Here is a 25,222-nt window from a genome sequence, read left to right on the forward strand (position 1 = left end):
CATGTGGTAGTTAGAAAGGCAGGTTATGCTGTGGTTAGCCAGCAAGAACTCACAGAGGCCAATGCTTTACCTCCCCAGACTTCTGCCCAAAAAGTAGAAAAATTGCTCTAATTAAGGCCCTCCAACTGGGAAAAGATTTAAGAGTCAACATGTTTACTGACTCCAAATATGGATTCCTGGTGCTCCATGTTCAAGCAGTGATATGGAAGAAAAGGGGATTATTAACAGCCAATAGATCTCTCAGATAACATCACTCTGAGATGCTGGAACTTTTAGACATTTCCAATTCCAAAAGGAGGTAGCAGTTATTCACTGCAGGGAACACCAAAAGGGAGACTCTCCTGTTGTTAGAGGAATTGTCCTGGCAGAGCAACCAAGGCCACAGCTAAGGAAACACTGGCATTCCAGATTACTACACTAACACCAGGAACTCCGACCATGCCAGTGGCACCATGCTATACACTTGAGGAAATTAAATGGGCAGGACAGAAAAGCTTATAAAATGATCACTCAGAGTGGTTGCTAGAAACAACAAACTCTCCCCAAAGCTGAGCAGTGGGAACTAATTAGGCATTTTCACGATTCCTCATATTTGGGATGGGATTCTCAAATATTCTTCCAGACTATGAGAAGTTTCACCAAGGCCTGTGAACGCTGTGCCTGTAACAAGCCAGGAAGCCACCCCATGCCCCGCCCACTACTCAAACTTACACACCAAGGAATATATCCTAGAGAAGACTGGCAAATAGATTTCACTCAAATGCCCCTTTACAGTGGACTAAAATATTTGCTAGTATTTATAGACACTGTCACTGGGTGTCTAAAAGCTTTCCCCATAGGGACGGAAAAAGCATTGGAAGTATCCAAATTATTGCTTAAAAAAAATTGTCCCCAGTTTGGGATTACCGAAAAGTTTGCAAAGTGATAAGGACCCACCTTCACAGCTGAGGTGACCCAGTGGGTTTCTTCAGCCTTAGGCATTACCTACCGTCTTCACTTCTGGAGGTCTCAATCCTTAGGTGAGGTAGAAAAGCCATTCATGTTCTAAAACGACATTAACAAAACTCTGGCAAAAGATGTCAGAGGCCTGATGTTTCCTCCTGCCCATAGCACTTTCGAGGAAGAGGATGGCTTCAAAGGGAAACTTAAAGCTTCGTCCATTGAAATGACTTATGGAAGACCCTTTTTAACTTTAGACCTGCTACTTGATGAAGACACTCATAGAATACTCACTCATATTATCAATTCAGGCCATCTTCAAGAGGCCTTTCGGGCATATGGAAATGAAGTGTTACTTCCTCACTCAAAGGAAAGAATAGCTCCCTTGTTCAAGCAGGAGACTTAGTCTTACTAAAACGTGGAAAATGTATTCTCTGATGAACAATTACAACCAAAATGGAAGAGCCCTTATTGAATGTTGTTGAGCACCACCACTGCTGTTAAATTCCAGGGAATTACTCGCTGGATAGCCTTCTCCAGGATTCAACCTGTTCCTTCTGAGTACCTGCAGGCACAAAAGGAAGACCTACGACCTACAGCTGCAAACTTTGGAGAGCCACGGCTACTCATTTAAAAGAATCAACACTCAGCCGGGTACAGTAGCTCACGCCTGTAATCCCAGCACTTTGGGAGGCCAAGGCGGGAGGATCACGAGGTCAGGAGATTGAGACCATCCTGGCTAACACGGTGACACCCCATTTCTACTAAAAATACAAAATAAATAAATAGATTAGCCAGGCGTGGTGGTGGGCACCTGTAGTCCCAGCTACTCAGGAGGCTGAGGTGGGAGAATCGCTTGAACCCAGGAAGTGGAGCTCTCAATGAGCCGAGATCGTGCCACTGCACTCCAGCCTGGGCAAAAGAGTGAGACGCTGTCTAACATGGTGCTGTGAAATGTGAGTTTTCTCTTCCTGATACTTCTTTTCTATTGCTTTGGCCAACTGCTTCCTCCTTGGAAAAACCTCCTTTGTCTTTGTTGGGTGTAGAGGCCACTCTAAGGCCCAACCAGACACCATACTGCCCCTGTGACTAGTGTTTGTTCTCCTGATTAACATAATCCAGTGTGAGTGAAAACAAAACTTCATAGTAAATATTTCAAAAATTATAGTGTCAGGGAATCATCTTAATGGTTGCTGTATTTGTCATCAACATCCCCAGGATAGAGAGCTCCACCATCTAGCACATCCAGAAAAATTCTACAGCCATGTGCCCAGACTTCCTAACAAACCATAGTGATCTCAAAGTATTTAAACCCCGCTACTTGTTAGGTGGAGCTCTCTCCAACTTAATGGATTCCACCTGAGAAGTTGGGTATGTATATCTCCAGTGTGCTAATGATACTATGTTTTGCGCCCATGATTGTGCTGATAATATAAAAAGGAGGGTTTCCCTGTGATGCTCCGATCCAGCTCTAGTCACAGTTCCCAAACCACAGTGAGATAAATGGGATTCCATTTGTAAGAGAGGAAACTATATGTGATGCCTTCTGCTGGATCAGAAAGTGCAAGAACAAAACAACCACCTAATCTAGCAATGTGAGAATGTAGCCCTCTCTGGAAAACAAGGACTGTTTAACCAGCTCATTGGAGCAAGGAAAAAATATTTCTGTATACCCAACTTGGCAGCAAAGGATGGACATCACATTTCTGTAGGGCCTCAATTTGTGCCCTAATAGGGCTCATTTTTGTTTGTGGCCACGAGTGGGAAGAAATCTCACTCTACAACTACTTCTGAATTACTGAGGAGCCACCTATCCTTTTAGGGATAGCTTTTCCTTATATATCAAAATCGGAATAGGAGTGAATGTATATTGGCCACTTTTGCATCATTGGAATTCACCCTCTATAACCGCATGAGACACAGGAGTATCAGAAAAAATTAAGCAACATAATTCATTCTGGCAGGTCTATGGCCGTCCCACCCTGAGCACACCCAGTCTTGTCGGAATTAATTCTGATGGGAATCTGGGTGACAATAGTACTAGCAACCTCCTTGGGGTGGATTTGCTATCCATGAGTCAACATTAAAGAACTTGACTCAAATCCTAGAATCATTGGCTACCAACACAAATCAGGCGTTAACAAGAATTCAAGAGTCCCTGCACCCTCTGGCAAATGTAATCCTTGATAACAGACTAGCATTGGATTACTTACTAGCTGAATAAGGTGGAGTCTGTGCAGTTATTAATAAAACTTGATGCATATTTATTAGTAATTCTAGGTAAGTTGAGATTAATATCCAAAAAATACACACACAAGCTACCTGTTTACATAGATATAACCAGGTCACTGATCCCAACTATATCTGATTGACTATTATAAATGCCTTCCTAAGTCTCACCTGGTTTTTTCCTTTCCTAGTACCTCTACTAGATATCTTATTATTATTAACTGTTGGCCCTTGCTTGTTTAGCCTCCTAGTAAAGTTTGTGTCTTCCATATAGTATCATTCCATGGAAAAATGATGCCGGTAGAAGCCTTCCAACCCATCCTACCTTCTGATCTGGAGAATAAAAAGCATCCTACATTTGGGTCCCTTGGATCAGATGTGCAGAGATTTTTACTCATCTACTGCTAGGCACAGCCTACAGCCATAAAATCATTAGGAAGCAGTTACAGAAGATGGACCTGCACCTTTTTCCAACCCCTTTAAAATTAAGAAGGTATATCCAATTTCTGAGTGGGGAATGAGGTCTGAGACGGGGAGGACTCAGTTTCCTACCAGACTGGAAACCAGCCAGAACTGGCAAGTGGTGCTGAAAGCAATCTGTAGTTGCTCTCACTACCAATCAGCATAAGACATTCCCACCAGCATCAGTTTACAAATACCATGGCAACATGTGGAAGTTAATGCCCATTTTCTAGAGATTTCTGAATAACCTGTCCCTTAATTTAGATGTAAAAGAAAGTGGATATAAATCTAGCTACCCAATAACCCATAGGCTGCTACCCTCAGTGCACCGACTATGGACTAACCCTACTCTGCAAGGAGTAGTCACAGAACTGTAATTCTGCCACTTTAATAAAACTGCTTTCGTCTGCCACTGGCTTACTTTTGAATTCCTTCCTGAGTGAAGCCAAGAACCTGCTCTGTATCAATAGTGCCTATTTACCTAGCTCCACCAAATCACAGGTTTACCTGGAGTTGTGACTATCTTGCTGTGGAAAACTTAAACAGTGCTAATAGGTTGGGAAGAGGCAGATCGATCAATTACTCTGTTGTTCATCTAGCCCTACAGGTCATTGAGGAAACATTTATTCCTATCCAGTATGAAAATTCATCTACACAGATTTTATTAAATTGCCCACCTTTCCTCCTTTCAATGGCCCAAATTTGATAAAGCAGCTTTCTCTGCTCATTATGTGTTCCTCTTGGGCATATTTAGGATTTGGTTTATGATACTCAAACTCCAGAAAGAAACTAGCTTTAATTAAGGTTGAAGGATAAAGGGCAGGGCCAGGAAATTAAAGTAAATAGTAGGAGAAGTAAATAGCAATTGGCTAATAATTTAGTTACGTTATTACAACACAAGGAACTGCAATGGAGAGAGACAAGCGCGGAAAAAAAAAATTAAAAAAGAAAAACAGATAATTGACAGAAACAAAAGGGGATCAGCTGTTCTTGGGGTAAGGGAGGAGGCAGTGTTCAGAGAAGTCTTCGTAGACCAAGAGTGAATGCCCAATAAGACCTGCTGATGTCATCACTCTCTGTTTGGCTTTATTTAAACCCTCAACCTCCCAAGGGTCCCCTTGGTTTGATGTCTTTGAAATACACATATATTCCCAAACTTTTTCAACTGAGAAGTTCATTTTTATAGACTAGGCCTATTAACTGGTTTAATATAGAATGTCTAAAACATTATGATATACCCTTGAAAATTTTTTTCATGGATTATTCTAGCCATATGACAACGTATATCTAGGAGGACACAGGTTTTCAAGTCAGGCATGTAAATTAGATTGAAATCTTAACTAGTTGTTGTTCACTAAATGAAGAATTTTAGATAGTTTCATTTCTCTGAGATTCACTTTTCTAATCCATAGAATGGGAGGATACATTTTTAAAACTTTGATAAGGATGTTACTAGAACTTGATATAATAACCTTAATACAATGCCTAGCAGAGAACTGAAAAAGAAATGGCAGTTTAGTATTACAGATAGTAATAATGATATTAAAAATAATGCCTTCCTCCTACATAGAAGATACTCTATGGATATCAATCACTTTGGATATTACAACTATTAAAGAAACCACAATCAATCAAATGATTTTACAATCTTATAAAATCATAAAACTGGAAAGAACTCAATTCCTTCACCTTCAAGTAATTCTAATAATTAATACACTTTTTTCATATTTCAGAAAAATCCAAAACTTTTAAGTGCAGAATAAATTAGCTATTTTTGTCTTTTGGAAACCTGACACTTAGCTTTGAAGCTGAATGATGAGTAAAGATATAATTATGTTGAATTTAGAAGAAAACTAGCATTTTTTTCTTTTCTGTATGATGTACAGTTCATCAGCTCTAGTCTGTATTTTAAACATATAGAATAAGTATTTAATAACAGAATGCAAATATTAACCTGCCAATATTCCATTTTAAAATTACATTGCTTCCACCCTCTAATTAGTATAATTTGTAAAACAAGCTAAAATATAATAGTTGCTACTCTATGTATATAAATCTTGATAATACCTGGAAAACGTAAGCACCATGGCCTTGTCACGGGTAGCTAAAATTAATCTCAAATTAAATATTTATAGCAGATAGGTCCATAGACCACACCTAGGAAAATAATCATCTAGACATAAAATTATTCACAGTATAGCTTTAGATTAACAGGTCTATAAAAGAACCGTTGAATTCTTTTGATTTGACCCTATTTTTTTTTTCAGAAAATATTCTAGCAATCAGAGATTAAAAGAAAAAAAAAAAGGCCGGGCACGGTGGCTCACGCCTGTAATCCCAGCACTTTGGGAGACTGAGGTGGGCAGATCACGAGGTCAGGAGATCGAGACCATCCTGATTAACACGGTGAAACCTCGTCTCTACTAAAAATACAAAAAATTAGCCGGGCAAGGTGGCGGGCGCCTGTAGTCCCAGCTACTGTGGAGGCTGAGACAGGAGAATGGTCTGAACCTGGGAGGAGGAGATTGCAGTGAGCCCAGATCGTGCCATTGCACTCCAGCCTGGGCCACCGAGTGAGACTCCGTCTCGAAAAGAAAAGAAAAGAAAAGAAAAGAAAAGAAAAGAAAAGAAAAGAAAAGAAAAGAAAAGAAAAGCGGTAAAATCTAGATGTATGGCACAAAATAGCAAATGCAAACAAATAATATATAATAAAAAATTAAGCATAATAAATGATATATAAATATATTCAATTCAGAATACCATACCCTGAAGAGAGTTATGTTCTTGAATTCATTCTAATCATAGTCTTCTTATATAGAGAAACATTGTTTTCGTTTTTTCTTCATTTGGGGAGTTTGTATTTCTCCAGCATCCTGACCAGTATTCTCACAGGAGAAGAAAGTAAAAGCCACCTAGGAAGGGGTGAATGAGTATAATGTATCGAAATTTTCTTCCAGATCAGGAAAAATATATAAAGCCTTCCCTCCAGCCACAGAGAACTGTGAGAAACAGATAGAATAGAGGTTGAAGAAGCAACCGTGAGGCACATTTGATTTCACTTCTTTGGTTTTAAATTTCTGAAGAAGAGATGTGTTAGATATGTTGGTTGAAAAACATGGGAGATTTTGTCCTGAGTCCTATTTTGAACTCTGAAAATAATCCCGCTCTATGGGGAGCTGTGTGGCAACCTACCAGCACAAAGAGTGCAGGCCTGTTAGAGTGATGAGATAGACTGAGGTACCATTTCTTGCCCGACGGTGGTTCCTATGGGCATGGAAGGAAACCACAATATCCACATTCCCCGTGGGGGAAGTGTAAAGTAGCTGATTAATGGGTAGTTGAGGGGATGTGGGAGTCCGGAAGGGATATGTTTGCAGAGAGATGGGGAAAGTGTAAAGTAACTGATTAATGAGTAGTTGAGAGGTGTCCGTGTCCAGAAGGGATATGTTTGCAGAGGGACAAAGCAGGCTTTTGTCCTAAAGCTGTAGGGTGAGCCATCAAGGTTTAAGATTTAATGGGAACCACGGTCAGACCTTGAAGTGATGCAGTGCCAGCGAGAGTTGAAATGAATCAGTCAGCAAGGGGAAGCGGGCTGTGCACTGGGTTATTCTCGCACCATGGAGATCACGGGCTGCATGTCACCGAGAGTGAACGTTAGCACGTCAGTCATCAAGAAGGCCAGTGACAGACTCTGGGAGTCATCTCACACACGTATAGGAGGATCAAAAGAGTTTCACTGGAGAGCTGATTGACTCACATAAGGACTGGTATCAGAAAGAGTCCTCACCTTCACCCCTGAACTCTGCTTTTTAAATCCCGGGGCAACCATATTTCCTCTTTGGTCCAGAATCCATCTTTGAGAAGAAAAGAGAAAGCAGTGGACAACTTCAGCCACATCATGAAATTTGCCTTTGAAGAGACAGGATATTTACTCAAATGATGCTACATAAATCAGGAAAAATTGAGATATCATTAATTGATTCTTCAAATACTATTCTAGTTTACTGCCTCCCAGCAATTAGGAAGATTTCTGAAGATAAAAATGTTGTATTTTGTTTATCTGATTTTTATGAGCAAATTTCTATCCAACTACAATATTTTAATTTTCCAACATAAATTTATGCTTCGTGAGGGCAGGCATACTTTTTTTTGGAATTTCATTTGTACTAACCTATAGCATAGTAGTTCAATTGTGATTTCAGCTATTTCTTACATGATTCTTCATTTATCTGACAGATATTAAATTGGAAATAATCTGATTTAATCACTACTATTGCTATTGAATAAATAATATCTTAAACATTTTAATATCTATATGAGAAAATAAGAAAACTAAATGTGAAAATATAGATTAAGAAACAACAAATATTTAAATACTAAGAAAATGAGCAAAAGCAGAGACTCCACAATTTCACCATTTAATACACTTTGTCAGTATTGTTCTGGGCTATTATGGAAATACTCCAAAAAATATATAAATAGCAATTACATAGTATTAAATTGAAAATAAACTACTAAATTTATTATGACCATTGGAACGAATAAATTTTGAGTAGGCACGTTACTTTTTCTGCCACTTGAGGAATTCACAAGACAAATAATTAATTAAATACTTCTTACAACATTTTCAGGTACTTCTGTGCTAAGTAGGCTATTGAGTCAGCTAGTCATATCAAGTTGCAAGGTTGAACAGAACATAGACTTATGTAGTGAAGGACTTGCACCCTGGTAGGAAGCAAGGCAATGCTGGCATACAGAGTAAGGTGGCAGGATAATACGAAGAACAGCATAGCGAAGCTCAATAGGACAGAAGCAAAAGCTCGTGACTATGAATATTATGGGAACTGTCAGGAAGAAGAAATCTGAATTTGAATTCTACCGACAAAGTCCATGTCCTCATGAATATTACGGTAGGAAAGACATTCATACTAGCCCAGAAAGAAGGGCTAGTTTGATCAAGGAGTAGATACATTTTGAGAAAAATATTAAAATCTTTGTTGGGTTAGGCCATGAAAAAAGCCAATTCCAAGACTAAGTAATTTTAAATGTAAAAGTCTTTATATTTCAACCATAAGAAACATAAAGACTGAATTTTTGAAGACAGTGAAGACATTATTGCAAAAGGAAAGAGACTGTTCATATAGTTCATTCCCTAAAGGATCTGGTCGTGTATGATGTATAAAAGTTATTCAAAATATTCTTAAATTAAACTTTCATCTCTGTGTTATCTTATTTCATGATTAAAGATTGTATTTGGCATTCCTAAAATCAATTACAATTTCATATGAGCTTCTTTTCTTGGTCAAAAGTCATCATAACATATTTAATATTATAATCATTTTTCTGGTTGATTATTGAAAACTTAAAAAACGCAAACTGTTTTATGTTATATTAAAGGCTCATGTTTTTAATGATAACATGCTATTTGCAATTGCTGTGTTTCGGACGTACTTTGAACAGTCTAATGTTTCAAAATACAAATATACTTTGAATGTTTCACTCTTCAGCTTTTTGGATGACTGCTTCAGTCTGATTTTTCTTCCCACTAAACTCCAAGAAAAATCACCTCATTAATGCCTCCATGCTGCCAAGCCCAGTGACCCAGTGACCAATTCACAGGACATGTTACTTGACATTTCTTCAGCAGTTATTCAGGGTATCCTTGTTTAAACACTAACTTTTTTAAACATGATTTTAGGTTCACTGCATTCTCATGGCTTTCCTCCAATCTCACTGACTTCTCTATATCAATATCCTTTGAAGAGCCCTCCTTCTCTTTGCAGTCTTTGAATGTTGCAGTGCTCCAGGGCTCCCAACTTAGACATCTTTCTGTCTCTTTTCATTCATTTTCCTGAGATGTGTGGCTTTAAAAATATTCAAGACTTCAAAACTTTAATTTATTGCATGGAATTCTCTTCTATACTTAAATATCTATCTATATAGTTTACGTTCTTACTCAAATGTCTAATAGGTATCTATCTTAACGATCATAACCTTAATATGGCTTTTGCCTAAAGTTTGACCTTTGCACTCATCGCTGTTATTTTCCAAGTGTTTTCAATTTTAGAAAATGACACCACATTGAAAATATATCCCAAATATATTTTCTTTGCTTCACTGCTACTACCTCTGATCAAGCCACCATCCCTCATCTCTTGCCTTGATTATGTAATCGTCTCCTAGTTTGTCCTACTTCTGCCATATTTGTTTCTACCCATAGCATATTCTTCCATACATTAGTCAGTGTGATTATTTTAATATAAGTCTTGTTTCTAAATCTCTTAAATTGCTCCAACTCCTTTCCATGAACTACTCTCTTCTATATGATCTGGTTTGTGCCGCCTTCAAACTTTATGCCTTATTTTTCTCTTTTCTCTTGACATGTTTTAACTATTTTGGCCTCTTTGCTTTTTCTCAAACATGTTAAGCATATTTTCAACTTATTTCTCCCTAGAAAAACATGTCTCACCTTCTTGCCACATATATGTCTCTACTCACATAGCGACTACTTTCCTTATCCATTTGGTCACAAATAGTCACTTATGTTTAATCTCTATTCACTATTCTTATTCATTCTCTATTCTTCCTACTGTTTATTGCTACTTGGCATTATATATTTAAGAATTTGTTTATTTGACTTTTTATTTTTTCTTTCTTCCTTACTAGAATGTAAGTGTCAAGAAGAAAAAGCCTCCACCCACTCTTAGAAGAACAACTGAAGGCCTTACTTATTGAATGAATGAATGAATGAGTACATAATGCTGAACTTTTTTGAATGTCTCCATCTAACCAGTTTCCTTTAAATAACTGTGTCTTTGGAAGCTAGCCTTAACAAGTCTCATCATACACCTTGAGAGTCAAGCCACTTAAAATAAGCTGTGCCCTATCATTTAGAACACATTTAATTTTTATTTAACTTGAAATAGTACTGTTACTGCTATAGAAACAACAATCTGCTTGCTATGTTTTTAGAAGGACTATTTAAACAGTATCCACTTTAGCAAAAAAATGAATTACTAGAAAATGCTTTCCCTTAGGATAGTATGGTCATCTTATTTTTTTAAAAACATAATAAGATGGGCCACAAGAAGATTTTGGGGAAGTTTTAGATTTTAAAATATTTAGTTATTATTTTCCCAGAACACTGAGGGACATTTTTTAAGTGCCAAGTAACACGTGCTAAAAGTGATGACTCGTCCTGATCTACAAAATACAAGTATTGGAAAAAAATAAACAGTTTTAACATCTGGTAGCTTTTGAGAATTTTTGTGCCTTTGGCATAAAAGAACTGCCATAGAATATGTTCAGCATCTGATTAGTATAAGAACCTTCAATATTAACTTGGAAGAACTTCTGAAAATTAAATGTCTAGTGAATGTTTTCTTTCTCATAAAGTGAATTAACTGGAGAAATATGATAATATGTGGTTACCACTGTCTGCATAATTGACAGAAATATTAACAAAGGTTGTTTCTAGGTATTATTATCAAACAGAATGAGGAATTAGGCAAATTATAATGAAATCCTTGGTGTTTTAAGTTTCAGCAAGCAGAAACAAACACAAATATTTCTTACACAACCTTACTTGAATATCCAATGACAATCAGCTTTCTTTTACTGTAATTTTTAAGGAAGAGTATCTGAAAGTTATCACCTATTCTACAAAAGCTTGCACTATTGATTCTTCATCTGACGTGATTTGAAACTCTGGACTCCACATTTTCATCTGCTGCCAGCCATAGGGTCCATAGATCACATAACTGAAAAAGTTATTTTGCAACTTGATACCTTGGCTACCTATATCAAAATGTAGAAAGAACATGTTTTAAAGCTTACACGTGCATCTGAGGCTATCTATATCACCATCTACCTTTTACTCTTTGCCTAACTGCAAACTTATGATATTCACAAAGACACAAATCTTAAGTAAATTAACTCCTCGAGATGGTTTTGGCATGCCAGAAACCATGTGTGACCATAGCAATTTTCTTGAGTAAATCTCCTGAAAATTTGTTTTCCTTCAGATATGCTTCATTTTTCCCAAATATTTCAAAACTGAAGTCTACCTTTTATGTAATTTAATTATTACTAGGAGGTAAATTATGCATAATTTTTGAATGCTCAATTGATAAAAAGATGATTCATAAAATATACAACTGTCATAAATAAATATGAAGTTAATAATGAAATGATCAGGCCACATTCATACAAACCAACAAAATCCCAGCATCTAGATGTTAATGTGGACCTCAGGAGTTGGCTAGGCTGAAGTCACAGAATATACAAGAGTGTATTTGTGCTTTTTATACCATCTGCCATTTATCAGTAGTGGTTGATAAAGTATATGCCAATATTTAATTTTAAGTGCTTTTAAAAATAAAATATTTCTTCCAACTGTAATACGCAATTATAAATGTGTTTGGATACAAAACATTTTTATTTAATGGAGAGTTTATTTTTCAGTGAGTGGACATGCCTTTCATTTGTAGAAGCTCCTTTCTTAGTATAATACAGAGTTTACATTGCACAATCAGGCAGCTTTTGCTGGCTGATTACACAAATTTGTTTTTTCTAGCTATCCTTGTAAATCTTTGATATTGTAGAACTGAATTGACTGGTGCCAAAGGGAAAACTTTTGGAAATTTCTGATATAAAATGTTTTTCTTTGAATAGAAGAAATGCTCCCAGACGTGGATTTTAAATCCATTTTGGATCTTTTCTGCTGGTTGTTGACTCTACATTCATCATTTTGTCCCTATTTTATATGTAATGCACTTCAATGGATGTTTTTATGGGTGGTTCTTAACACCTGTATCCTCATAGATTAGCAGGATCTGCTGATTAATAATATGTGCATTTCCCTTATTTACCTGAATAACATTTTAGATTGGTTTGTAGTAATGCAAAGCCTTGCACCAGTTTAATCTCTTTTTAAAAAATGATGTATTAAAACCTTCGATGTGAAACACAGCATGCTTGTTTCTGGGCACATGAAAATGAATAAAATACATGTGGCTTTATACTTTCTATTTCTACTGTAAATGAGAAAGATGCTAAAAATAACTAACTTAATTACAGGCATACTTCAGAGATATTGGGGTTTCTGTTCCAGACCACCACAGTAAAGCAAATGTAACAGAAAGCAAACCACATGAATTTCTTGTTTCTTTCAGTGCATGTAAAACTTATGTTTACACTAGACATACTATAGTTTATTAAGTGAGCAATACTGTATGTCAAAAACATGTACATGCCTTAATTTAGAAAGTAGCTAAAAATGCTAACAATGGACTGAATCATCGGCATGTCATAATCCTTTAACTCCTGAAAGATCTTTCCTTAACAATTATGACTGCTGACTGATCAGGGTAGTGGTTGCTGAGACTGTGGTCACTGTGACAAGTTCTTAACATGACAATAACATTTGCTACTTAATTGACTCTTCCATGAAAAATTTCTGGGTAGCATGCAATACTGTTTCATAGCATTTTACCCACAGTAGATCTTTGAAATCTGGAGTCAATTCTCTTCAATCCTGCCACTGCGTTTTAAACTAAGTTTATGTATATTTAAATCCTTGGTTGTAATTTTGTAATTTTAACAACGTTCACAACATTTTCACCAAGAGTAAATTCATGCATAGTAAGAAACTCATATCATTCAAGTTTTATCATAAGATTGCGGCAATCCAGTCACATCTTAAAGTTTCACTTCAAATTCCAGTTTTCTTGTGATTTTTATATCTGAAGTTACTTCCTCCACTCAAGTCTTGAACCTCCAAAGTCATCCATAAGGGCTAGAGTCAATTTCTTCCAAACTCCTGTAAAAGTTGCTATTTTGACCTCTTCCCATTAATCCCAAATGTTCTTAATGGCACCTAGAATAGTGAATCCTTTTCAGATGCTTTTCTGTTCCCTTTTCCAGATCCATCAGAAGAATCACTCTCTATGGCAGCTGCTTGTTTTGGCTGCTTTGATCATCTATCCACCTTGCAAAATATATTTATTAAATTATAAGACTTGAAAGTCAGAATTACTTCTTGATGTGTGTGCTACAGAATAGATACTGCGTTATAATGCATGGAAACAACATTCATCTCCTTGTGCATCTGCATCAGAGCCCTTGAGTAATTACGTACATTGTCACTGAGCAGTAATATTTTGAAAGAGATCTACTTTGTTTTATTTTTGAGTATTAGGTTTTGAGAGTGGGCTTAAAATATAGAGTAAACCATGCTATAAACTGATGTGCTGTCATCCAGGTTTTGTTGTCCCATTTATAGAGCACAGGCAGAATAGATTTAATATAATTCTTAATAGCCCTAGGCTTTTTGAAATGGTAAATAAACATTGGATTCAGCTTAAATTCACCAGCTGGCTGAGACCCTAACAAGAATGTCAGCCTGTCCTTTGAAGTTTTGAAGCCAGGCATTGGTCTCTACCTATAGACCTAGATGGCATCTTCTGCCAACATAAGGATATTTCGTTTTCATTGAAAACCTGCTGTTTGGTGTAGTCAACTTCATCAGTTATCTTACCTAGATCTTCTGGATAACTCGCTTCAGCTTCTACCCCAACACGTGCTGCTTTGCCTTGCACTTCTATGTTATGGATATGGTGGGCTGTTTATTTAAACCTCATGAACCAACATCTGCTTGCTTCAATGTTTTCTTCTACAGCTTTCTCACTTCTCTCAGCCTTCATAGAATTAAAGAGGGTTAGGGTTATGATCTAGATTAGACTTTGGTTTAACAGAAGGTTGTGACTGGTTTGATCTTCTATCCAAACCACTCAAACTTTCTCCATATCAGCAATAAGGGTGTTTCACTTTCTTATCATTTGGGTGTTCGCTAAATTAGCATTTTCTTCATGTAAATTTTCTTCGCATTCACAGCATGGCTGACTGTTTGATGCAAAAGGCCTAGCTGTCTGCCTATCTTGTTTTTTGACAATGTTTTCCTCACTAAGCTTATTCATTTTTAGCTTTCGATTTAAAGAAATATGTGTGACTCTTCCTGTAACTTAAACACTTAAAGACCATTGTGGGGTAGGTAATTGGCATAATTTCAACATTGTGTGTCTCAGGGAATAGCAAGGCTTGAAGACAATGGAGAAATGGCGTGAGGGCTGGTCAGTGGAAGAGTCAGAACACACACAGTATTTATCAGCTGAGTTCTCCATCTCATATGGGTTTTGTTTTTGATGCCCTCAAATTATTGCGATACTATCATCAAAGATCACTGATCACAGATCACCATTACAGACATAATAGCAATGAAAACTTTGAATATACTATGAGAATTATCGAAATGTGAAAGAGAAGCCTAAAGTGAGCTCATGCTGTTGGGAAAAATGGTGCTGATATACGTGCTCTATGCAGGGTTGCCACAAATCTTTAATTTGTAAAAATATACAGTGTTTGCAAAGTTCAATAAAGTAAAGCACAATAAAATAAAATGTGCCTGAATTTAAATAAAATTGTTATAAAAATAATAAAGGGGCACCTCCATTTTACAATTTCTGCATGCCACTGTCGAACAAATCAACTGTAATCCGGTTACCAAAACAGAAGTCAGTTGTAACTGACTTACCAAAGCAGAATTAATATTGTCAGTCATTTAAAAATTTGGTCATCTTAAGGCTTTTTAGAAATTAAATGAACTCACCTCCATAGGCAAACGGAAAAAAAAGTATTATCTATGACATGGCAAATGTGAGATGGAAAACATTTTATGCAGTGATTATTATTATTATTATTATGATTATTATCTTTAAGTTCTAGGTACATGTGCATAACATGCAGGTTTGTTACATATGTTACTTGTGCCATGTTGGGTGTGCTGCACCCAATCAACTCGTCGCACCCATCAATCGTCCAGCACCCATAATCTTGTCATTTACAATCAGGTACAACAACTCCCAATGCAATCCCTCTCCCCTCCCCCTCCCCATGATAGGCCCCGGTGTGTGATGTTCCCCTTCCTGAGTCCAAGTGATCTCATTGTTCAGTTTCCACCTATGAGTGAGAACATGGCGGTATTTGGTTTTCTGTTCTTGCAATAGTTTGCTGAGAATGATAGTTTCCAGCTGCATCCATGTCCCTACAAAGGACACAAACTCATCCTTTTTTATGGCTGCGTAGTATCCCATGGTGTATATGTGCCACATTTTCTTCATCCAGTCTGTCACTGGATTTTTTTTTTATCTCACTGGCTTTTTAGATTAATTAAAGGTAACATAATGAATTGAATGGTGCCTAGCCACTTAAGACTGAAGCCATAACAAACTGGTTAACAGATATCAACAGTTGTCTACCAGCTTTGGGTTGAAGTTGGTAGAACATTAGATGCATACAAAATAATTCCACTTTGTCAGTTTTCTTTGTTTTGTTGTTATTTTGGATGCTTTTATTTTCTCTAATGTAACTGTGATCTTTGTAGGCAACCAAATAAACATTGGATATGTCTTATTTTAATTTTTTCTACAAATGACATGTTAAAAGATCACATACTCTTTGCTTCTATAAAAAAGTTTAATAAATGAGGAAAACTATTAAATTTTAATAACTACTGGTATACTTTTCCAGCTTTATTAAGGTATGATTGACAAAAATTGGGTGTATTTAAGGTGTACAATATCATTATTTTACATACATATACATTGTTAAATTATATCACAACCATGCTAAGTCCCATCGTGTATGGGCACTAAGATTGCTTTCATAACTTGACTTGTACAGTAAATTAATGGTGCAATAAAGATGAGAGTGCAGATATCTCTTCAAGATGGTGATTTTATGTCCTTTGGATATGTACCCAGTAGCAAGACCGCTGGATCATATAATAGTTCCATTTTTAGTTTTGTGAGGAACCTTCCCAATTTTTTCTCTACTGGTTTTAATAATTTATATTCCGACCAACAATATGTAAGAGTTCCCTTTTCTCCACATCCTCATCAACTTTGTTTATATATTGTCTTTTTGATAATAGCCATCCTAATAGGCATGAGGTAATAGCTCATTGAAGTTTAGATTTACATTTCCATCATGATTATTGATGTTGAACACCTTTTCATGTATCTGTTGGCCATTTGTATGTCTTCTTTGGAAAAATGTCTATTCAGGTCCTTTGTCTATATTTTTTTAATCAGGTAATTTGGTATTTTGCTATTGAGTGTATGAATTTCTAATGTATTTGGATATTAATTCATATATATATATGATTTGTAAATATTTTCTTTCATTTTGGAAGTGCCGTTGTCATTTGTTGATTTTTTTTCTTGCTGTTTGAAAGATTTAATGTGATGTAGTTGCATGTTCTCATTTTTGCTTGTATTTTCTATGCTTTTGATGTTATACTACAAAAATCATTTCAAAGATAGCAAACATTTTCCTTGTGTTTTTCTCCTGGGAATTTTATCAATGCAAGTCTTACATTTAAGTGTTTAATTCATATTGAGTTGATTTTTGTGTATGGTGTAAGGAAAAGATCCAATTTCATTCCTTTGCATATGAATATCTGGTTTTTCCATTTATTGAAGAGACCCTCCTTTTCCCTTTGTGTATTCTTGGCATCTTTGTTGGAGATTATTGACTGCATATGTGTGGGTTTATTTCTGGGCTCTCTATTTTAGAATAGACTATACCACTATATATATATATATGTGTGTGTGTGTGTGTGTGTGTGTAGACACGCATACATGTATATGTATATATGTATGCATGTGTCTGTTTTTATGCCAGTATGTATACCAGTACATATATGTGTGTATGTACACACACACACATATATGCACACACGTATATGTATATCTGTATGAATATATGTCTATTTTTATGTTAGTATCATACTGTTTTGATTAATAAGCCTTACAATTTGAAATCAGAAAGTGTGATGATTCCACCTTTTTCTTCTTTCTTAAGATTGTATTAGCTACTTTGTGTGTTTTGTTTTCATATAAAATTCTTATAATTTTTTTCTCTTTGTATGAAAATGCCAGTGAAATTTTGATAGGATTTGCATTAAATCTGTAGATTGTTTTAGTACTATAGATATTTTAACAATTTTAATTTTCCCAGTCCATAAACAGGTGATATCTTTCCATTTATTTGTTTCTTATTCAATATCTTTTAACAATGTCATAATTTTCAGTGTATAAAACTTTTACTTCCTTGATTAAATATATTCCTAAATATTTTTTATTGTACTGTACATGTTATTGTTTTCTTAAATTCTTTTTTCTGGCAGTTTGTATTTAATGTATAGAAACACAACTTGAACTTCTGATTTTGTTTATGTGTTATCTTCCTGATTTCAATGAATTGCCTGTGTTCTCTTGTAGCTCACTAAGCTTCCCTCAAAAAATTGCTTAAAATTATTTGTCAGGAAGTTCATAGATCTCCATTTCTTTGTCATTAGTAACTGGAGAATTACCATGTTTCTTTGGCAACTTCATGTTTTCTTAGTTTTGTATGTTCCTTGAAGTCTTGTACTGTCATTACACTTTAAGAAAGACCCATCTCCTGCAGTCTTTATTGAATGGTTTTGGTAGAGAAACACCTTCATCAGTCAACTCCTTAGGCATTTTGAGGTTCTTTCTTTCAGTTTCTCCTGTGAATGTAGTACTTCACCGTTTTGGTTCCCTCTTGTGGAACACTGAGGCGTTACTAATTCAGACAGGGTGAAATCATTGCAAGCACAAATAAACTAACGGAGTCATATATATGGTCTCTGATCCAAAAGTAGAGTAAACATTTATCCTAGTTTTATTTTTCATCTAGCTTAGATCAGTTGCCTTGACTTAGTTTAGCAATTAGCACTCTCAAAACTGTCCGTTGGGATCATAAATTATATCACCTGTTGTGGATCTTTAGGGAAAGGATGAACTAGTTAGCAAATGTTATGGACAAAAAAAAAAAAAGGATATTCTTAAATAAAAAGTTAAATTAGATGTCTATCCACACCAAATATCAAATTCAATCAATACAAATATGGTAAAAACTATTTAGCATTACATAGTGAGGGTTAAAATGGAGCAAATGATCATTGGTTATCTCTTCAAGCTTTGGCTCTGATTCTCACCCTAGAGTAAGCGTGTCTTTCTAGTTGGTCTGCTGGAGGGGATACTTTATCATTATTGGTCTATCAAGTAGAGGTGTATTTTGTGACTCAATCTGCCTGGAGTGGCACTTTCTTTTTCTTTTTGGAATTCTCACTGAAGTGTTCTAATGTGCTAGCTGTGGCCCCAGTTGAATTTTAGTTCTAGTTAGTTACTATCTAAGATCACTTTAATTTTTGATGCTATAGTTATCACCATTTACTAACATTTTATTCACTATTCTCTAAAGTCCAAGTCATTTTTATGTGTACCATTACCTAATGATTGTCTTTCATCTTATTATTATAGTCTGATTGGTTACTTAGGCCACAGCATATGCTTTTAGGAGGGCACTATTGCACAAAGCAGATGAGATACTTTGAAATTATACTACATTCAAAACCTGAATTTGTGACTTTGAAAAATGTACTTCATCCTTTGACCTCCAAATCTATCAAACATGGATAATAGTAATACACATTCCATATTCCAGGGTTATAGTAAGAATTAAATAAGAAAACCTATGTAAAAACTCTCAGTATTGTGTGTCACATCTAAAAGTGTTTAATGAATGCTGTCTTTTTCATTCATGCTATGTTTGCTTCATCAAATTTAATTGATTATATTAATCTCTTCTCTTTCACCAGCAAATACAGTTTTGTTTTCAATTTGGGCATCTATTATAGTCATAATTATATTACTCAAATATGCAATATTTTGAAGTAGTTTCAGTACAATCATACAAATCACTGAATCAAAGTATAGACTAGTAAAAGGTCAAAAATCAGAGTTCATGTTACTCTGAAACATACCTCACTTTTGGTGAATATCTGTCAGCTCACATTGGTGATGATTATTCAAAAGTAATTTAATATATTTATTTTACTTGAATGTGGTGTATAGTGTAATCAATCTAGTCGATTATCACTGACTTGTTATTACATCTATTCAATAAAAAAAGAAGCCTGAGTGACTGAGAAAGGGTTTAAACAAGGTATATATTGAGTTTCTAAATAAATCACAGATATTGAAGAAGTGCTCTAGGACACTGGTTAGGGTACATTTTTTTCTTGTTTTTTTGAGAGTGGGTGTTAAGACCTCAAAAGCACAGACAACCAAAGCAAAAATAGACAAATGGGATTATACCAAGCTAAAAAAACTCTGGACAGCTAAGGAAACAGTCAGCAAAGTGAAGAGACAGCCCAGAGAATGGGAGAAAATATTTGCTAACTACCTGCCTGACAAGTGATTAACAACTAGATTATATAAGAAGCTGAAATAACTCAATAGCAAAATGTAATAATAATGATCTGATGTTAAAGTGGTCAAAACATCTGAGTAGACGTTTCTCAAAAGAAGATACACAAATTACAAACAGGTATATGAAAAAGTGTTCAATATCACTAATCATCACAGAAATGAAAATCCAATCTACAATGAGATATCATCTATCCCCAGTTAAAATGGGCTTTATAAGAAGACACACAGTAATAGAAGCTGGTGAGGACACAGAGAAAGGAGAACGCACATACATTGTTGGTAGAAATGTAAAGTAGTACAGACACTATGAAGAACAGTATGGAGGTTCCTCAGAAACTACAAAAATAAAATTACTATATGATCCAGCAATTCCACTTCTAGTATAATAAATATATTGTAGAGACATCTGCACTCATGTTTACTGTAGCCCTATTCACAATAGCCAAAATGAAGAATCAACCTAAGTGTCCATCAATGAATGAATGAATGAAGAAAACGTGGTATGTATACACACTGCTTACTCAGCCACAAATAAAAATGCAATCCTGTCATTAGCAGAAGCATGAATGAAACTGAAAGCCATTACATTAAGTGAAATGAGTCAATCACAGAAAGACAAATATTGCATTTTCTCATTCATATTTGAGCTAAAAAAAAAAAAAAGTGCATCTCATGAATATAGAGAGTAAATATGTGGCTACCAGAGACCAAGAAAGAGAGGGGGGAATGAAGAGAGGCTGATTAATGCGTTCAAATAAAATTTGATAGAAAAAATAAAGCAGTGTTTGATAAATCAGTGGGGTGACTATAGTTTACAATAATCTGTTGTGCAATTCAAAATAGCTAGAAGAGAAGAATTAAGATGATTCTTACATAAAGAAGAAACAAATATTTATGGTGATGGACTTCCTAAGTACACTAACTTAATCTTTACAAATTATATGAATGTATTAAATTATCACATGTATTCCCAAAGTACGTATACTTAATATTTATCAATAAAATTAACATAAAAGAAAATCTAAGTGTAGTATCATAAGAATAATATAAAATACTATTGTGATGTTCACACTACAAATATCCTTATTTCAGGAATATAGTGTTAAATCACCATTATGTCTAGATACGTAGTACTTGACATTATTTCTCATGGTATCACAATTCCTCATTAGGTTTATTGGCAACTGCAGCAAAACTAAATTTTTTCTCCTTCCTGATGGCTACTAGAAAACATCAAAGGTATTGGGTTAATAAAACACTTACTTATTTTTCAAACATTCAATTATAAATCTGAATACATACATAAGAGCAATGTTTCTGAAGGGACATGCAACTGTGACTAATTTGCTTCTTCAAAGATCCCCTGAGAGTTAGGCAATAGACTAAAACCTTGTGCACTACCTCTGAATACTGTAATTATGTTGAAATTTCCTGAAAGTAACAAATACATAGAAAGAAAAAAGTTCCCAAACACATAGAGTGTGTGACTATCTTAACTCTGAAGACTGGCTTTGAATTCTGTCAATCCTTCCAAAATTAGGGAAATACAGAACCCTAATGTTAAACTGAGATAATTTATAGGACTATATTAAGCAAATCAAAGTACTTCAAAACAGAACTCCAAAGCTGTTAATGTTATTTGCTCAACACGTTCCCTACAGGAAGGACTTCGCAAAAATATATTCATTATAGAATGTAGTTTCTGTTTAAATAAGCAAAGTTAAAAGGAATTAAGCAATTGGCCAGGTTCAATACTTATAGCTTCTATTGAGTCTTAGCGTGGCAGAAATCCAAAGGAAGGAGACAAGGGCATGGCACTTATCCAAGAACCATTTGCTGTGGAAAGGTGGCTTGTTGTCAGTTTATCTTCTAAACTTAATCAGCTCATCACAAATATTGCTTCTTCCCATCATTTTTTCTGGTATATTAGACATTTTTTAGAAAGATAGAATATCAACTATATTAAAACAATTTTAGAGGATAAAATTGATTCATGTATAATATTTTAATCAAATTATTATTTTTAAAATTTTTTATTCAGAGGCTACAGGCACATGTTTATTATATGGGTATATCGCATCATGATGGGTAGGTCTCTAGTGTAACCCACATCCAAATAGTGAACTTTGTACTTGGCAGGTAATTTTCAACTCTTAACCCCTCCTATCTTTTTCCCTTTGGAGGTCCCAATGTATATTATTTCCATCTTTATGTTCATAGGTATCCTTTGTTTAGCTCTGATATGTAAGTGAGAACATGTAGTATTTGATTTTCTGTTTGGGAGTTATTTTACTCAGAATAGAATAGTGGCCTCCTGCTGCATTTATTTTACTGCAGAGGACATGATTTTATTCTTTTTTATGACTGCATAATATTTCATGGTATATATGTACCACATTTTTTTATCCAATCAACTAGTAGTGGACATTTAGATTGGTTTCATGACATTGCTATTGTGAACAGTGCTGTGATAAACATGAGTACATTTATCTTTTTTTAATGTAATTATTTCTTTTGTTTGGGTAGATATCCAATAATGGGATTGCTGGGTTGAATGGTAGTTCTATTTTTAGATATTTGAAAAAATCTCTACACAATTTTCCATAGAGGTTGTAATTTGCAATCCCAGGAGTGTAAAAAAGTTCTATTCTAAGTCCATGCCAACATCTGTTGTTTTTGACTTTTTAATGATAACCATTCCAAATAGTGTTAGAATGTATCTCATTGTGGTTTTAATTTGCATCTCTCTGATGATTATTTATGTTGAGTATTTTTTCACGTGTCTGTTGCCCACAGTATGTCTTCTTTTGAAAAATATCTGTTCATGTCCTTTGCCTAGTTTTTAATTGAGTTGTTTGTTTTCTTTATGTTGAGTTGTTTGAGTTCCTCATAGAATCTTAATACTAGACTTTCGCTAGAGGCATAATTTGCAAATATTTTCTCCCATTCTGTAGGTTGTTTGCTTATACTATTGATTATTTCTTTTGCTCTCTAGAAGTTTTTTAGTTTAAAGCCCTTTTGTTTTGTTTGGTTTGGTTTGGTTGCATTTCCTTTTGGCATCTTTGTCATAAATTATTTGCCTAGGCCAATCCAGAAGAGTCTTTCCTAGGTTTTCTTCTAGGACTTTTATAGTTTCGGAGTCTTACAGTTAAGTCTTTATCCATCCTGAGTTAATTTTTGATGAGGAAATGCCTTTGTGTATGATGAGAGATGAGAGGGTCCAGTTTCATTCTTCTGCATATGGCTAGCTAATTTTCCCAGCACCATTTACTGAATAGGGTGTCCTCTTCCCACTATCTATTTTTGTTGATTTTTGTCAAAGATCTGTTGGTTTAGGGTATGCAGCTTTATTTCTGGATCCTCTATTCTGTTCCATTGTTCTGTATGTCTAGTTTTGTTATCAGTATGATGCTGTTTTATTTACTATAGCCTTGTATTGTAATTTGAGGTCAGGTAATTAGATGCCTCTGGATTTGTTCTAATTGCTTAGGATTGTTTTGGCTTTGAGCTGTAGAACTGTTTTTTCTAACTCTGTGAAACATTACATTGGTAATTTTAAAGAAATTGCATTGAATCTGTAGATGGCTTTGAGCTTTATCGTCACTTTAACAGTATTGATTTTAGCAATCTGTGAGCATGGTGTGTTTTTGTATTTGTTCGTGTCATCTACAATTTCTTTAATAAGTGTTTTGTAGTTCTCCTTGTAGAGATATTTCAATTCCTTGGTTAAATGTACATCTAGGTATTTTATATTTTTAGACGCTGTTATAAACAGGATTGAGTTCTTAGTTTGATTCTCAGCTTAAATGTAACTAGTGTTTAGAAATGCTTCAGATTTTTGTATGTTGATTTTGCGTCCTGAAATTTTACTGAAATCATTTATTAAGTCTAGGAGTCTTTGGAGAAGTCTTTAGAGTTTTCTAGGTATACAATTATGTCATCAGCAAAAAAAGGTAAATTGACTTCCTCTTTTGCAATTTGGATGTCTTTTATTAAACAAAACTATTTTTATTATTTTTCGTATTTCCTCATTCTGTAAATGTGAAAATGTATTTTATGTAGTCAAAATATTAATAAAATTAAGATTTCATGGACTAAAATGTTTTATTCTAACCGATTTTCATGTTGTTTTACATAATCACATTTATTTGCTTCATATTAGTTCATCATATGTTAAAAAATGTAGCTATAAAAATCAATTATGAAAGACATTTCCTCACTTTTAGATAGTTAAAATGGTATCACTTGTTTTACTAGTTTTGGCATAGTAAATAATATGGTCTGAATATTTGTACCTCCCCCCAAATTTGATGGAAATCTAATCACTAATGTAATGGTACCAGGAAGCAGAACCTTTGGGAAGTACTTAGGTCATGAAGTCAGAGCTCTCATAAATGAAATTAGTGCCCTTGTAAAAGATATCCCAGAATGAACCATCTATTTATGAGATGGGCCCTTACTGGGTACTGAATCTGCCAGTGCTTTGATTTTGGGCTAACCCTAGAACTGTGAAACATAAGAGTTGCTTATAAGATACCCAGTCCAGCCTTTTCACAAGGTGGCGCCGAAAGCGAAGAAGGAAGCTTTTGCCCCTCCTAAAGCCAAAGCCAAAGCGAAGGCTTTAAAGGCCAAGAAGGCAGTGTTGCAAGGTGTCCAAAGCCACACACAAAAAAGAAGATCCGCACGTCACCCACCTTCTGGCGGCCCAAGACACTGCGATTCCGGAGGCAGTCCAAATATCCTCGGAAGAGCGCCCCCCAGAGAAACAAGCTTGACCACTATGCTATCGTCAACTTGCCGCTGATCACTGAGTCCGCCATGAAGATAGAAGACAACAGCACACTTGTGTTCATTGTGGATGTTAAAGCCAACAAGCACCAGATCAAACAGGCTGTGAAAAATCTCTGTGACATTGATGTGGCCAAGATCAACACCCTGATTCGGCCTGATGGAGAGAAGAACGCATATGTTCGACTGACTCTTGATTACGATGCTTTGGATGTTGCTAACAAAATTGGGATCATCTAAACTGAGTCCAGCTGCCTAATTCTAAATACATACATATATATATATATATATCTTTTCATCATAAAAAAAAAGATACCCAGTCCATGACATTTTCTTATAACTGCCTAAACAAACTATGAACAAACAACAACAAAAAATCAGTATTGAAAAAGGGAGGTGGTGCTGTAACAAATACCTAAAATGTGAAGTCTTTGGAACTGGGTAATGTG

At 35.2% G+C, this 25,222-nt stretch overlaps 1 pseudogene; it reads left to right on the forward strand.

Annotated features, from left to right (window-relative positions):
• Positions 1 to 25,013, forward strand: part of LOC108530787 (60S ribosomal protein L23a pseudogene) — a 97,561-nt pseudogene extending 72,548 nt beyond the window's left edge.
• The last annotated feature ends 209 nt before the right edge of the window (positions 25,014 to 25,222 follow it).

This window comes from Rhinopithecus bieti, unplaced genomic scaffold (genome assembly GCF_001698545.2).
Source record: "Rhinopithecus bieti isolate Rb0 unplaced genomic scaffold, ASM169854v2 scaffold_6782, whole genome shotgun sequence".
NCBI classification, from domain to species: Eukaryota; Metazoa; Chordata; class Mammalia; order Primates; family Cercopithecidae; genus Rhinopithecus; species Rhinopithecus bieti.